The sequence below is a fragment of the Panthera onca genome, chromosome B4 (genome assembly GCF_046562875.1).
Source record: "Panthera onca isolate mPanOnc1 chromosome B4, mPanOnc1 haplotype 2, whole genome shotgun sequence".
NCBI classification, from domain to species: Eukaryota; Metazoa; Chordata; class Mammalia; order Carnivora; family Felidae; genus Panthera; species Panthera onca.
In genome coordinates this window covers 33,988,080-34,000,784 of record NC_138345.1, presented here as the reverse complement: position 1 = coordinate 34,000,784, position 12,705 = coordinate 33,988,080, and the positions used below count along the sequence as shown (strand labels likewise).

Below are 12,705 nucleotides of genomic sequence, written 5' to 3'. Positions count from 1 at the left end.
TTTTCAACGTTTTTTTTTTTATTTTATTTTTTTATTTTTGGGACAGAGAGAGACAGAGCATGAACGGGGGAGGGGCAGAGAGAGAGGGAGACACAGAATCGGAAACAGGCTCCAGGCTCCGAGCCATCAGCCCAGAGCCTGACGCGGGGCTCGAACTCACGGACCGCGAGATCGTGACCTGGCTGAAGTCGGACGCTTAACCGACTGCGCCACCCAGGTGCCCCTCAGTTTTTCACTTTTAAAAAACATATTATACTAAGTATCTAGTTATTACAATTCCTGGGGGACTTTTTCGGTAATTTTTCAGTAATTTTTACAAATTAAATGTGTCATTTATTTTTTCTATTGAAAATGTGTTTATTAATTTTCTTTTTTCCCAGAGGGGAGGTAGGTGGGTGGGGGGATGGTGAAATAGGGGATGGGGATTAAAGAACAAATTTATCATAATGAAAAAAATAAAATTAAAAATGGGAAAAAATGAATAAAAATTTTTTTTAATTAAAAAAATGTAGCACTTTTGTTATGAATTCTCACAGCACCCTTTCCTTGGTTATGGAATGGCCCTCTCTAGAAGGAGATGAGAAACAGACTGGACAAGATGATCTCTGGGTTCTTCTCTAAGTTTCCAATTCTGAAAGAACTGGTATGGCCCTAACCCCTATGTTATATCTAACTTTTTAATTTTACTCTTTGCTAACAAACTATTTCTTCAAGAGCAGCAAGTCCAAACACCCAATAAACACAATGGCTGATGCCAATGCTGATGCTTGCCTCAAATAAACCAGAAAAACAAGGAGTTAAAAGAAGGATATGCCCCTCCCCTGCCAACCAAAAAAGGCTAATGCCCGAGGCCCAGTCTCATAGTTTCCTCATCTGTAAAATGAAATAACACCCATAGAATCACAGAGCTTTGCAAAAACTGAAGTTAATGACTGTAAAATGTATAGCAGTTCCAGGAACAGGGCAGGACCCTGTAAATGGGAGTACTGTTATTACCACCCAGTCGTTTATAAATGCAGCAACAAGAGGTTATATACTCAGGCTGAATAAATGGCTATTATACAAGAAAACTAGAGTGCTCAGAGAGTTTTGATTTTTGAAAGAAAAATGCTTCAGAACTGACTTTGTTCCATCACCACTTTGTACCCTCTCTATTCTATCTGTTCTGGAAGGTGTGATGATGGCACTGATGGAGGGGCTAGAGGAATAAGGGTTGTGTCAGGAAGTTCTTGCCAAACTTAGATCTATTATACAAGAAAGATGGAGGAGTTCCATCTTGTTTACAAAATAAGGATTTCCATCACTAAGGGTACAAATAGCTGACATACTGTCAGATCCATAGCTCACCTCATTTCATCTTCGCCACAATCCTGAAGTAGAATCTATTATCTCCATGTGCAGATGGGGAAACTGTGGGCTAAAGAGGTTTAAAGGTCACACAGCAAGAAAGGAGTGCAGCCATGATTTGCATCTCCTTCAGAGCCCAAGACCTCATCCACTGCGAAAAACCACCTGAGAATATAGCTTGAGAAATAAAAGCTCAACAGAATGCATGCTTCCGGCCCCTGGCTGCCTGAGAGCCAGAACCTGCAGATATACACACAGACCACAGGCAGACCCTGTCTGCTAGGAAGATAGCTGTCCAGCTCCCAAAAGACATGCAGCTTCAAGTAAATTTAGTAAGGACACACAATACAGGATTCTTTTTCTCACAATTTATCGCTGCCATCTGCTCCTTTGAAATGGAGCCCTTTCATAAATGGAAGCAAGGGCGGTCTGGTTTCACAGTAATTGTTCCCATTGGCTGCTGAAAGGCTGGGTGACTAAAATAGTACTAACAGAGTTCTTATCAGTCTGCATTCTTCGGTAGGCTCTAGCACTCTAGCCAACAGCAACACCTTTGAGGAGTCGATTACAAACAATTTTCAAATCATCTAATGCCATTCCAAGCATTGTAAGAACTCAGGGCAGGACAGGGGATGAACCTCAACCTACCTACTACCAAGAGTACAAAGCTGAGCTACAAAGAGACCAAAAAATCAACAGCTCCCTGCCCTATAATCTGAGAGCACTGCTATGACTCAGGCTCTCAGGGTGATGAAGGGCCTCAGACAGGGTGATGAAGGACCTCGGACAGGGTGAAAGGCTCACTGAGTTTGTGGGAAAGCACAACCAAAAGCTGTTCGTCTTCACAAGGGTGGGCTCCAATCTACTTTGCTCAGTACTATGTCCCAGTTCTAGGCACAAAGAGATGTTCAATGAGGTTTTGTTGACTAAAGAGGCACCAAGCTACCTACCCTCAGGAAATGATCCATCTGGTAGATGTGCAGGGTGAGGTGGAGGGCCACTGCAGCACAGGGGCTCTGAGAACACCAAAGCTGTGGCAGTCCAAGGGACATAAATACCCCCATAAAGATGACTTTAGACCTGCTGGGGAAAATTTGAGGTCTCATAAAGACACTTGCTCTGTCACATCTTAATTATCTCCCTCTCCCAGGGGCAGACCTGCAGCTAAAGTGTGGCCAGAACAAGGGCGTCTGGGTGGCTCAGTCGGTTGAGCGTCCAACTTCGGCTCGGTCATGATCTTATGGTTCATGAGTTCAAGTCCTGCATTGGGGTCTGTGCTGACAGCTCAGAGCCTGGAGCCTACTTCAGATTCTGTGTCTCCCTCTCTCTCTGTCCCTCCCCCCTGCTCAAGAATAAGTAAACATTAAAAAAAATTTTTTGTAAACAAAACAAACAAAAGCATGGCCAGAACGTACAAACAACTGGCAAGAGATTAACCTGGAAAAGAATCTGGGGTTTCTCAGTTGTCTAGTCTGCCTACTACCAGTTGCCATGAATCACAAAATATACAATGGTCAAGGCTGGGTAGGACCTGTAAGATCATCGAATCTAGCCAGTCATCCCACACTTGTATCTTCTATATACCATACATAACACACAAACAGCTCCAATAACAGGCAAATTTCTACCTTAAGAAGTAGTCTTCATAATCCTCGATCAGCTTGCTAATCACCTTGTTAATTTCCCAAGGACTGAGTTTCTATGTAGAAAACCAAAATCATTCTGCCCATAGTTTTGTACCCAGTGGTCCAAAATTTACCTCTTAGAGTTATCCAGAACCAAATTAGCTCCTCTCTTTTACAGAACAACCTTCCAAATATCTATCTACACATTCTACACATCCCTACACATTCTCCTTAGTTCCTTCAACTGTTTCTATTTTGACGGAGTTTTCAGTTTCTTCACCTTTTTTAGCATTCTTTCACAAGCTCCTATCATTAAGTCTACACCCATCTCATCTGCCTTTCCTCCTGTGACAGTGAACAGACAACTATCCACCTGCCTATCTAAAGCAACCCTTCATCTGTGCACCCAATCCCACCCCCTCTTACTCAACAACACTGCCTCCCTTTTATTGGTCTCCTCTCTCCTACATCAGCCCCGTCCTCCTCCAAATTGAGCTATTTCCATCAACGTAAAACCTCTCATCTTTAAAAAACCTGCTCCGTCCCATCTCCTCTGACTAACTTACTCCACTCCCAGAAAGAACTGTCTGTTTGAGGTTACAACTTTCTCTTCTCCTATTTTTTAAAAATTAAGTAATTAATTAATTTATTTATTGGGAAAGCACAAGCAGGGAAGGGACAGAGAGACCGGGATAGAAGACCTGAAGCAGTCTCTGTGCTGACAGGCTGACAGCAGCAAGCCCAATGTGGGGCTCGAATTCACAAACCACAAGATCATGACTTGAGCCAGAGTCAGATGTTCAACCGACTGAGCCAACCAGGTGTCCCTCTCCCACTCTCTTTTGAACCTACAGCAATTAGCTTCATCTCCACCACTCCAAGGAAATGTCTCATCAAAAACATACATGATTTTCACACTGTCAAATCCAACAGTCAACTCTCAATCCTAGTTTCCTCAACCGATCTACAGATGAGTCATAGCTGATCACCCCCTCTTTTTCACCTTTAGAACATCACTCTCTTGGTTCTCCTCTTGCCTCACTAGCCACTCCCCATATCCTCTGCTGGTCCCTCACATATCACCATCCGCTGCATGTTGAAATGGCCACGGGATCACTTAGTCTTTGGGTACTCTTCTCAACCTACATCTACTCCCTAAACACCAGTGGCTTTAAAATTTTTTTAATTGTATACACAGTTACCTCTCTATAAATATATAATTTTTAAAAACTTTCACAAGATACAATCTACCCTTACTACTGAGATATTCTGATGTTTTCTATTCCATTTATTTAAAAAAAAATTGCTGATCCCCACTGAACTGATTTAATGACCCATTAATGAGATACAATCCACTTTGAAAATTCTCCAGACCCGTGGCTTTAAGTACCATTTTATAGTAGAGATAGTTGATGACACTCAAATATTTATTTTCTCCCTTCTGAACTTGTATAACCAATTGCTTATTTGACATTTCTACTTGGATATTTGACAGGCAACTCAAACTTAACATACACAAAACCAAGCTTATGGTTCCCATTCCTACCCTCAGCCTGCTTCTTCCTTAGTATTCTGCATCTCAGCAAACGACACCACCATCCACCTAGTCACTCAATCCAAAAACCTTGGAATTATCCTAATTTCTGTCACATCTCAGAGTCAATTCCTCAGCAACTTCAGTCTATCTTCAAAATACAGCCCCAATCCAACCATTTTTCATCATCTCCTCCTCTACCACCTTCATCAAAGTCGCCATCATATCTTACTTGGATTACTACGATAGCTTCTCTCAGCCTCCACTGTCCAAATCCCGCTCCCCCATCACCGAATATTTTCCATATGGCAGCGCTAGTATTCACTTAAATGTTAGTCAAATCCGGTGACATACCTCTGCTCCAATGGCTTCCCACCTCATTGTTAAATCCAAAGTCCTTACAAAGGCCTATGATAAGGGCTTGAGTGACCTGCTCCCACTCCCAACTCCTTGTTTACGTCCTATCACTCTCCCCTATGCTCCTTAGGCTCTAGCCAGACTGGCCTCTTCCTGTTCATCAAGCACCTCCAGCAGGCTGCCATCCAGAGTCTCTGCCCTTCCTGTCTCTTTGCCTGATGATCTATACCCAGAAGGCTACATGGCTTCTTCCTCACTTTCTTGAGATCTTTGCTCAAGTACCACCTTATTAGATAAGCCCTTCCTGACCACTTACATGAAAGAATACCAGTCTCCTATCACCCTTTATCCCCCTCACCTTGCTTTAATTTGCCTCTTTGCATTTGTTATCACTTGATAAGGTATATGACTTACTTGCTTATTGTCTATCTCCTCCAGCATGTAGGCCTAACTAGAAAAGTAAAGAGCTTGACTGAAATGTACCCTAAACTGTTGACACATACTGTACAGTAGAACACCAAAGTCTTTTTATTACTGATGTACTGTTTCTAAAATATGTATCCCTCACCCTATATTAATGTGCTTTGTTTTCAAGACCCATCAGGATCTTTTAACTACCTTCACTGAATTTCATCTTGTTTGACTCAGCCAGAGCCATGGCTTTGGCTCCCATCTTAGTGAAAATGCAAACATTTCTACAAGGCCTTATAACAGTGCTTCACAAATTTTTGGTCTCAGGATTCCTTTATACTCTTAAAAATACTGAAGGCCCAAAGATCTATCCATATTTAATGTATTTGAGATTAAAACAGAAAAAAATCTCAATACTTATGAACTCATTTCAAAATAACATTCCATTACACTGCAACATAATTAACATATTAAAAAAAAACCCAAATACTTTCCAAAACAAAAATTTAGTGAGAAGAGTAATGTTTTACATTTTTGCAAATCTCCTTAATATCTGGTTTATGAAGACAGATTCTCAGATCTGCTTTCTGCATTCCATCTGTTGCAACACACACATATCATGTAGCCTGTAGAAAACTCCATTGTACATTCATGAATATACAAAAGTGGAAAAGGCAAAGAAGGTCATCTTTGTATTATTGTGAAAGTAGTTTTGACCTAATGGACCCCTAAAATGGTCTCAGGGGGCCCTGACAAGATCTTACGTCATCTTCTCACATCCTCTACTGCTAACCCATCTTGCACTTCCCCTCGGCCAGACTAGCCTCTTGCTGTTCCTCAGACACACCAGACACACACCTCGGCCTTTGCATTAGCTGCTCCCTTTGTCTAAAATACTCCTCCCTCAGATCATTCATGCATTCAAAAATACTGAGCATCTATTACATGCTGAGTACTTTTCTAGGCTCTGGAACAATACAGTGAACAAAGGGAAAAAAAAAAAAACAAAAAAAACTCTGCCTCCAAGGGCAGAAATCTTCTAATGGGAGCTGACATGAACACAATTTACTCTCTTACTACTCTTAGGGATTTATCCAAATATCATCTTTTTCATGTGGCCTTCCCTGACCACGTTCTTTAAAACTGACTCCCCGCCCTGCTTACCTTCTCTTCTTGGTTTTCCCCGAAGCACAACCTGACATACCATAAATGTTATTTATTCATTGTCTATCATTCTCTCTAGAATGTAAGCTCTATCAGGGTAAGGATTTTTGCCAATTTATTCACTGGCATATTACTGTGCTTAGGGAAGTGCCCAGTTCATAGCATGTATACAATAATTATCTCTTGAATGAATAAGTGGATAGGTAAATAAACTTCTCCAGCCTGCCCAGACGTCTGAGGATTGAGGCAGAATTCTGTTAGGATTTGAGACATAAGTCATATCAAATGAAAATGGATTGAGTGTCTGTATGCAAGCGCCATCAGGTTGGGAGTTCTTAGGAATACACACACAGAGATGAGGGAATCCCACAAGGCAAATCCAGGTGGCTTCTACCCTCTGGTCCTCTGGATTATCTGCTCCTTCTTCATGACCACTATTTGCTCTGGGCCTGCCTTACACATGCTCTGCCCAGCAGGCCACTGCACCCAGCTGAGGACCTGTTCTTACCAGCACTAGAGGAGAGGAGGACAGGAGCCAAGACCTGGAGACAGCTTTGTTTTCAACAGCCAAATAGGTTCAAAGTAACTGCCCCCTATGAAAAGAAACTAGTTTCTAGAAAAAAAGAGTGGTATCAGTGTCATGAAATGCTATATACAACAGCCCCCAGCTCACTTCCCTAGAGGGGTAAGTGAAGGACCCGTAATATTTTTAAATCCAAGTTATACGTGTTTTTTAAAAATCTGTATCAGAAAACCATAAACCTGTCTTAAGCCCAGGATGTCTGAAAAGCCAGCACTTCTTCACTCAAGACAGGATAACAAAGGGGAGCCGAAGGGTTATTGTGCATTTCACTATTCACCAGCTTCTGATAAGGTTGCCTAGAGATTAGGTGGAGAGGTAGGGAGGCAAATAAAGACAGATAGCTAGATACTTGAAATACCAGCTTTAGAAGTGGAATGAAGATGGGGCAAAAACAACTCTTCTGAACTGCTGGAGAGAAAAAAAAGTCAGCCGTGCAGACTGATGTGGCTATGTTGCACCATCATGTCCAACCATAGGTGGGGTCTGGATCCTGCCCAGCAATTCTTTCACGGAACCCACACTGGTTCCTGTACACCTGGCTCTGTGTTCTCAGGTCCCCTATTCCATCCCCTCTTCCATTCCCAGTGCCCTCACCTTTCACATTGTCAAGAAAAGAGCAAAAGATGCCCTCACCATCCTGCGCCCCCGTCTCAGAGAAAGTTTCCACCAGCCAGAGGCTGTCCAGGCCATCCCCTGGGTTCTCCTCTGAATCTGGCTCCGTCTACTAGCATACATTTTTTTTTTCCCATTTCAACCATTTTTAAGTGTACAGTTGGTGGCATTAAGTACATTCATGTGTTGTAAAGCATCATCACCATACTACCAGCTTATTTCTTCTCCTTTAACCTGCCAATATGCTGGAGTCTCTCTCATCTTAAGCATGTCCCCCTCTGTCTGTCTGTCTGTCTGTCTGTCTCTCTCTCTCTCTCTCTCTCTCACTCACACACACACACACACACACACACACACACACACACCACTTAACCTGTATGCCCTTTAATCTACCAACCTCTCCCTCTTGCTTTCGTAACTGAGCCTCCCGAAAGAGCAGTCTACTCTTTTGTCACCACTTCATGACTCCTTAATGACTCCTCTGTCCATCTTTTCATTCCTTTTCCAATCCGGCTTCTGTCTCCATCATTCCACTGAGGTCAACTATGGCTTCCTAATTGTGAAAGGCTCAGACACTACAACCCTTATCTTACTTGTTCTCTCTCAGTAGCTCTTCCTAGATTCTGCCCCTTCCTTGGTTCTGTCTCCTGCTTCTCCTACTACTATTCTCATTGTTGCTCAGCTCTCTCAAGTGGCTCCAGTGACCATCGGCCCCTCTCTTTCATAAAATTGGATGGCCCTTAAACTTTTATCTTTTGTGACCTTGCTCCTGAGGTCCAAATGCTATTAAACATCTTCACTTTGACATCCCATATTACCTCAGAGTGAAGAGTCCAAAACTGCTGTTCTCTTTCCCCCAATTCACACCCTCTTATACAGTCAAATGCCACAACCATCCACTGACCAAATGGAAATCTGGGGCCATCTCAGACCCTTCTCTGTCTTCACCTCTCAATCTGCTCACCAAAAGCAAAGTCCCATGGATTCTAACTCTCTAGGTCCTCTATTTATAGAGTTCATTTCCCTACCATTATCTTGGTGAAAGCACCCATGATTTCTACCTTGGACTATTTACAATAGCCTTTTAATCTTAAATCCCCTCCAATCCATCTTCCATGAGTGCCAAAGTGTTCTTGTTTAAGAGCAAATATGATTCTTTGCCTCTAATGTGATCCTGTTGCAGCTCTCCACTGTCTTTAGGAAATAATCCAAACCATCAACAAGGTTCAAAAGGTCCATCAAGATCTAGCACCAGCCTTATTTCCTACCCTTCCAAACACAAAACATTTTCTTTAGTCACACCTGCAGTTACTGGGATATACCACATTCTTACGAGCCTCATCAACTTTGTTCATGTCATTCTCCTTCACCTAATACGTCCTTCCTCCCCACCCCCTGTCCATTTGAAATTCCTGTTCATCATTCCAGACTACACTGAAATGACCCTACCTACCCAAACCCCCTGCCAAAGTTAATCACTTCCTCTTCTGTGTTCCTTCTCACTTTGGTACATACTTCCCTTTCAACAGTTACCAACAGTTCTGGAATTATGTCCATGTCTGCCTACCCATTACTCTTGTAATGCTAAGCTAGTAGGAAGAATAATTCATCTTTACACTTGCACTTATTACACATGCTAGTGGAAAAGCAAGTGCGAGGAAAGAAGGAAAAAGACAAATGAGAGGCTTACTTGGGACACAATGTTTAATATCACAGAAGCATTCAAAAGAAGAAAAGGTATTTGTATGACAATTAGTTTGTTATTAACTTGTTATTGATTTAGGGTGTAAGAGAAGGATACCCTAAAAGTGGTCAAAGCTGAGTTCCTTAAGGCATCTCTGCACAGTTCCTGATTATAAAAAGGACAACTACTTTCAAGTCACATCCCAGAATGATGTTTACCTTTTTCAGATACTAAATGATCCCTAAGTCACAGAAAATGTCCATTTTTTAAAGCTCCCAAAGTTAGAGTCTAAAGAAAAAGCAGTCACCAGATGCCCCATAGGGTTCTTGGAGACAGGAAAGGGGAAAGAAGGATGAAACAAAGCAAGTAAAGCATCCACTCTTCTGAGAAGACTGGCTATAACACAGGAGTGGTAAGATGAAGCTGTTTCAGGAGGTTGACAGCTAATAAAGGAAAAAGGTCTTAATTCTCCAGCAAGGTAGATGTGCCCCCTCCATCTCAACTCCAAAGTGAACCAACTAGGCCTGCCTTGACTCCAGGCCACAGAAAGGAGTGGGGCTACCAGGCTCCAAGGCTATGGTTTTTCCAACTATTTTCATGGAAAAAACTTCAGTTTGTTCTCTTCAAAGCAGAAATAAACTGAGAGGGCTAAATTTTTTTTTTTTTTTTTTTTTTTTTTTTTTTTTTTACACTCAAGTTAGTTAGCATATAGTGTCATAATGATTTCAGGAGTAGAATTCAGTAGAACCCTACATATGACACCCAGTGCTCATCCCAACAAGTGTCCTCCTTAATGCCCCTTGCCCATTTAGCCCATGTCCCCACCCACAACCCCTCCAGCAATTCTTAGTTTGTTCTCTATATAAAGAGTTTCTTATTGTTTGTCCCCCTCTCTGTTTTTATATTATTTTTGCTTCCCTTCCCTTATGTTCATGTTTTGTATCTTAAATTGCACAAGTGAAGTCATATATTTATCTTTCTCCGACTGACTACTCTAGCTTAGCATAATACACTCTAGTTCCATCCACGTTGTTGCAAATGGCAAGATTTCATTCTTTTTGATTGCCGAGTAATACTCCATTGTGTGTGCGTGTGTGTGTGTGTGTGTGTGTGTGTGTGTGTGTGTACACACACACACATCTTCTTTATCCATTCATCAGTCGATGGACATTTGGGTTCTTTCCATACTTTGGCTACTGTCGATAGTGCTGCTATAAACACTGGGGTGCATGTGTCCCTTCGAAACAGCACACCTGTATATCCTTTGGATAAATACATAGTAGTGTAATTGCTGGGTCATAGGGTAGTTCTATTTTTAATAAAAATTAAAAATTCATCAAAAAGAGGAACTTCCATATTGTTTTCCAGAGTAGCTGCACCAGTTTGCATTCCCACCAGTGCAAAAGGGTTCCTCTCTCTGAGAGGGCTAATCTTAAATCAAAGCCCTATAGAATATACATTCCCTTCCGAATTAGCTTAAAAGAGTATGGGGGACTTAGGCATAATTTCCCCAGCAAAACAGAAGTTCTCTCTCTCTCTTTCTTCCTTCCTTCCTTCCTTCCTTCCTTCCTTCTTTCCTTTCCTTTCCTTTCCTTTTTTAGAAACAGAAGTTTTCTCTGCATCAAATGCTGAAGGCCAACCCCTCACTCTACTCTGATTCTTGTTGAGCTCTGACATCAGATGATCACTCCCACAGCTGTATCTCTAACTCCTTCACATGGTAAAGAGTCCATTTAGTTAGAAATGAAACATCCAAAGAAAGCGGATAACAACAAGCTTTTCTTTTTTATGTTTAAGGAATAATACAAATTCCCCAAGCTATACTCTGGCAGGCTCTTGAAAGTATATAGCCCACAACTGCTCTCTACTTACCCCGTCCCCTGCCCTGGGGATGACCCCCAACCCTGACCAAGGGGGTGCTGAAGTACTGCCGAAACATTAGTTTCTTTTCTCCCAAAGACCAATCATCAAAAATCAACTGCCATGAAACCTTTGGGTTCCAAAATTCCAATTGCTCTGGGCTCAAAGCCAGCCCAGAAAAACCTACCAAAGTTTTTCTATAGAAGACTAATTAATCTTATTTCATTGCCAATGAGTTTAGGTGGTATAGCCCCCAAAGGGCCTAAAAGCTATATTCCCCATCCACCCTTGTCCCAAAATGCCAACAGCTAATGGCCAAGAGGCCCGGTGCTGCCACCAGGCATCATTCTCTGGTTCAGCAGCAGCAGTTTCTTTCAGGTTACAAGCTGTTCCTTGCCGGCCACCTGATTTTCTAAAACCCTTGCCTAATTTATTACAGACGTAGGACTACCATTAATTGACCTGCTGGCTCTGGCACACACAGAAGGTAAATGTTTTGGCTTGTTCCATGGACTGAAATCTAAAATCTGAGAGAACCCAAATGCTCCCTAGGGGATATTACAAAGTGCCACTTATGCTTCACCCTCTCACCATTTGGCTTAGGCAGATGCAACTCCAGGGAAGCCATCCTTATGAGGAAGGGAACCAAAGGATGCCATCTGCCCTTTCACAAACTGGAAGACTTCTATCTATGCCTGTAGCCATGAGTCAGGACCACTCAATACCAAGCATTATAAGCTGATGTGGGTATATCTCACCCTCTGGGGAACCTCGGGTTCCCCTTTTGAGTATACCACCTTTAGAAATATCACTCACTTTGGGATAGAAAACAAGTGAATGTATTCTGTTCAACTTAAATACATAATTGATCCAGACACTGGACATTACAGACATAAAGACTTTGTGTTAAAAGACTCTTAATTAAGCAACCTTATATTTCAGGAGACATCTGACTGGAAGCCCCAGAGCACTTCCAAGTACAGTGTGAGGGCAGTAGGAATTCGGTAAGTTTCACACTAGGATGACATCAAAAAGGGGTGGGGGGGAGGGGTGGCGCCTCTTTTTGTGTTTTGACTGCCTACCTCCCATGGGGTAATTTAACACACTTGTTCATATTAAAGCCTCAATTCCTGTTAGTAACAGCAAATTTGGTTTTTAACAACCTAGTGTGTGACAAGTGCTGACCCATAACAGTGAAGGTGGACAAGATCATTGCCAATATGAAGCTTATGGCTCCTGAAGAGAAAGCTAGTAATAATCAGCGAACCAAACTTGTTTCATATTACTACAATCCAACTGGGTAGAGTGGCATTTGGGGTGAAGGCAGGGAAACTTTTTACCTCATTTTCAATCATCTAGACAATCTGGGAAAGAAAGCAAAAGAGGGTAAAGAAGTTAGAGAATACACAGATAACTGGAATCATTAGTTAACCTTCTCTCCCACTGAATTTTCAAATGGAACTGTCGAGAAATGGTCATAATCCAAGATTATAGTTTCACTGAAATACCCTGCTTATCCTGTAACCCA

The 12,705-nt window shown here is 42.0% G+C and overlaps 1 protein-coding gene across 21 annotated transcripts in view; it reads right to left on the bottom strand.

Moving 5' to 3' along the window:
• Positions 1-12,705, bottom strand: part of MICAL3 (microtubule associated monooxygenase, calponin and LIM domain containing 3) — a 229,793-nt gene that overhangs the window by 132,645 nt on the left and 84,443 nt on the right. The window contains exon 2 of one of the 21 annotated variants that reach the window (XM_060658904.3): positions 2,298-2,430. The exons of the other annotated variants lie outside the window; for them this stretch is intronic. The gene's annotated coding sequence lies outside the window, so the exon portion shown is untranslated. The remainder of the gene's footprint in view (positions 1-2,297; positions 2,431-12,705) is intronic. 21 annotated transcript variants of the gene reach the window in all.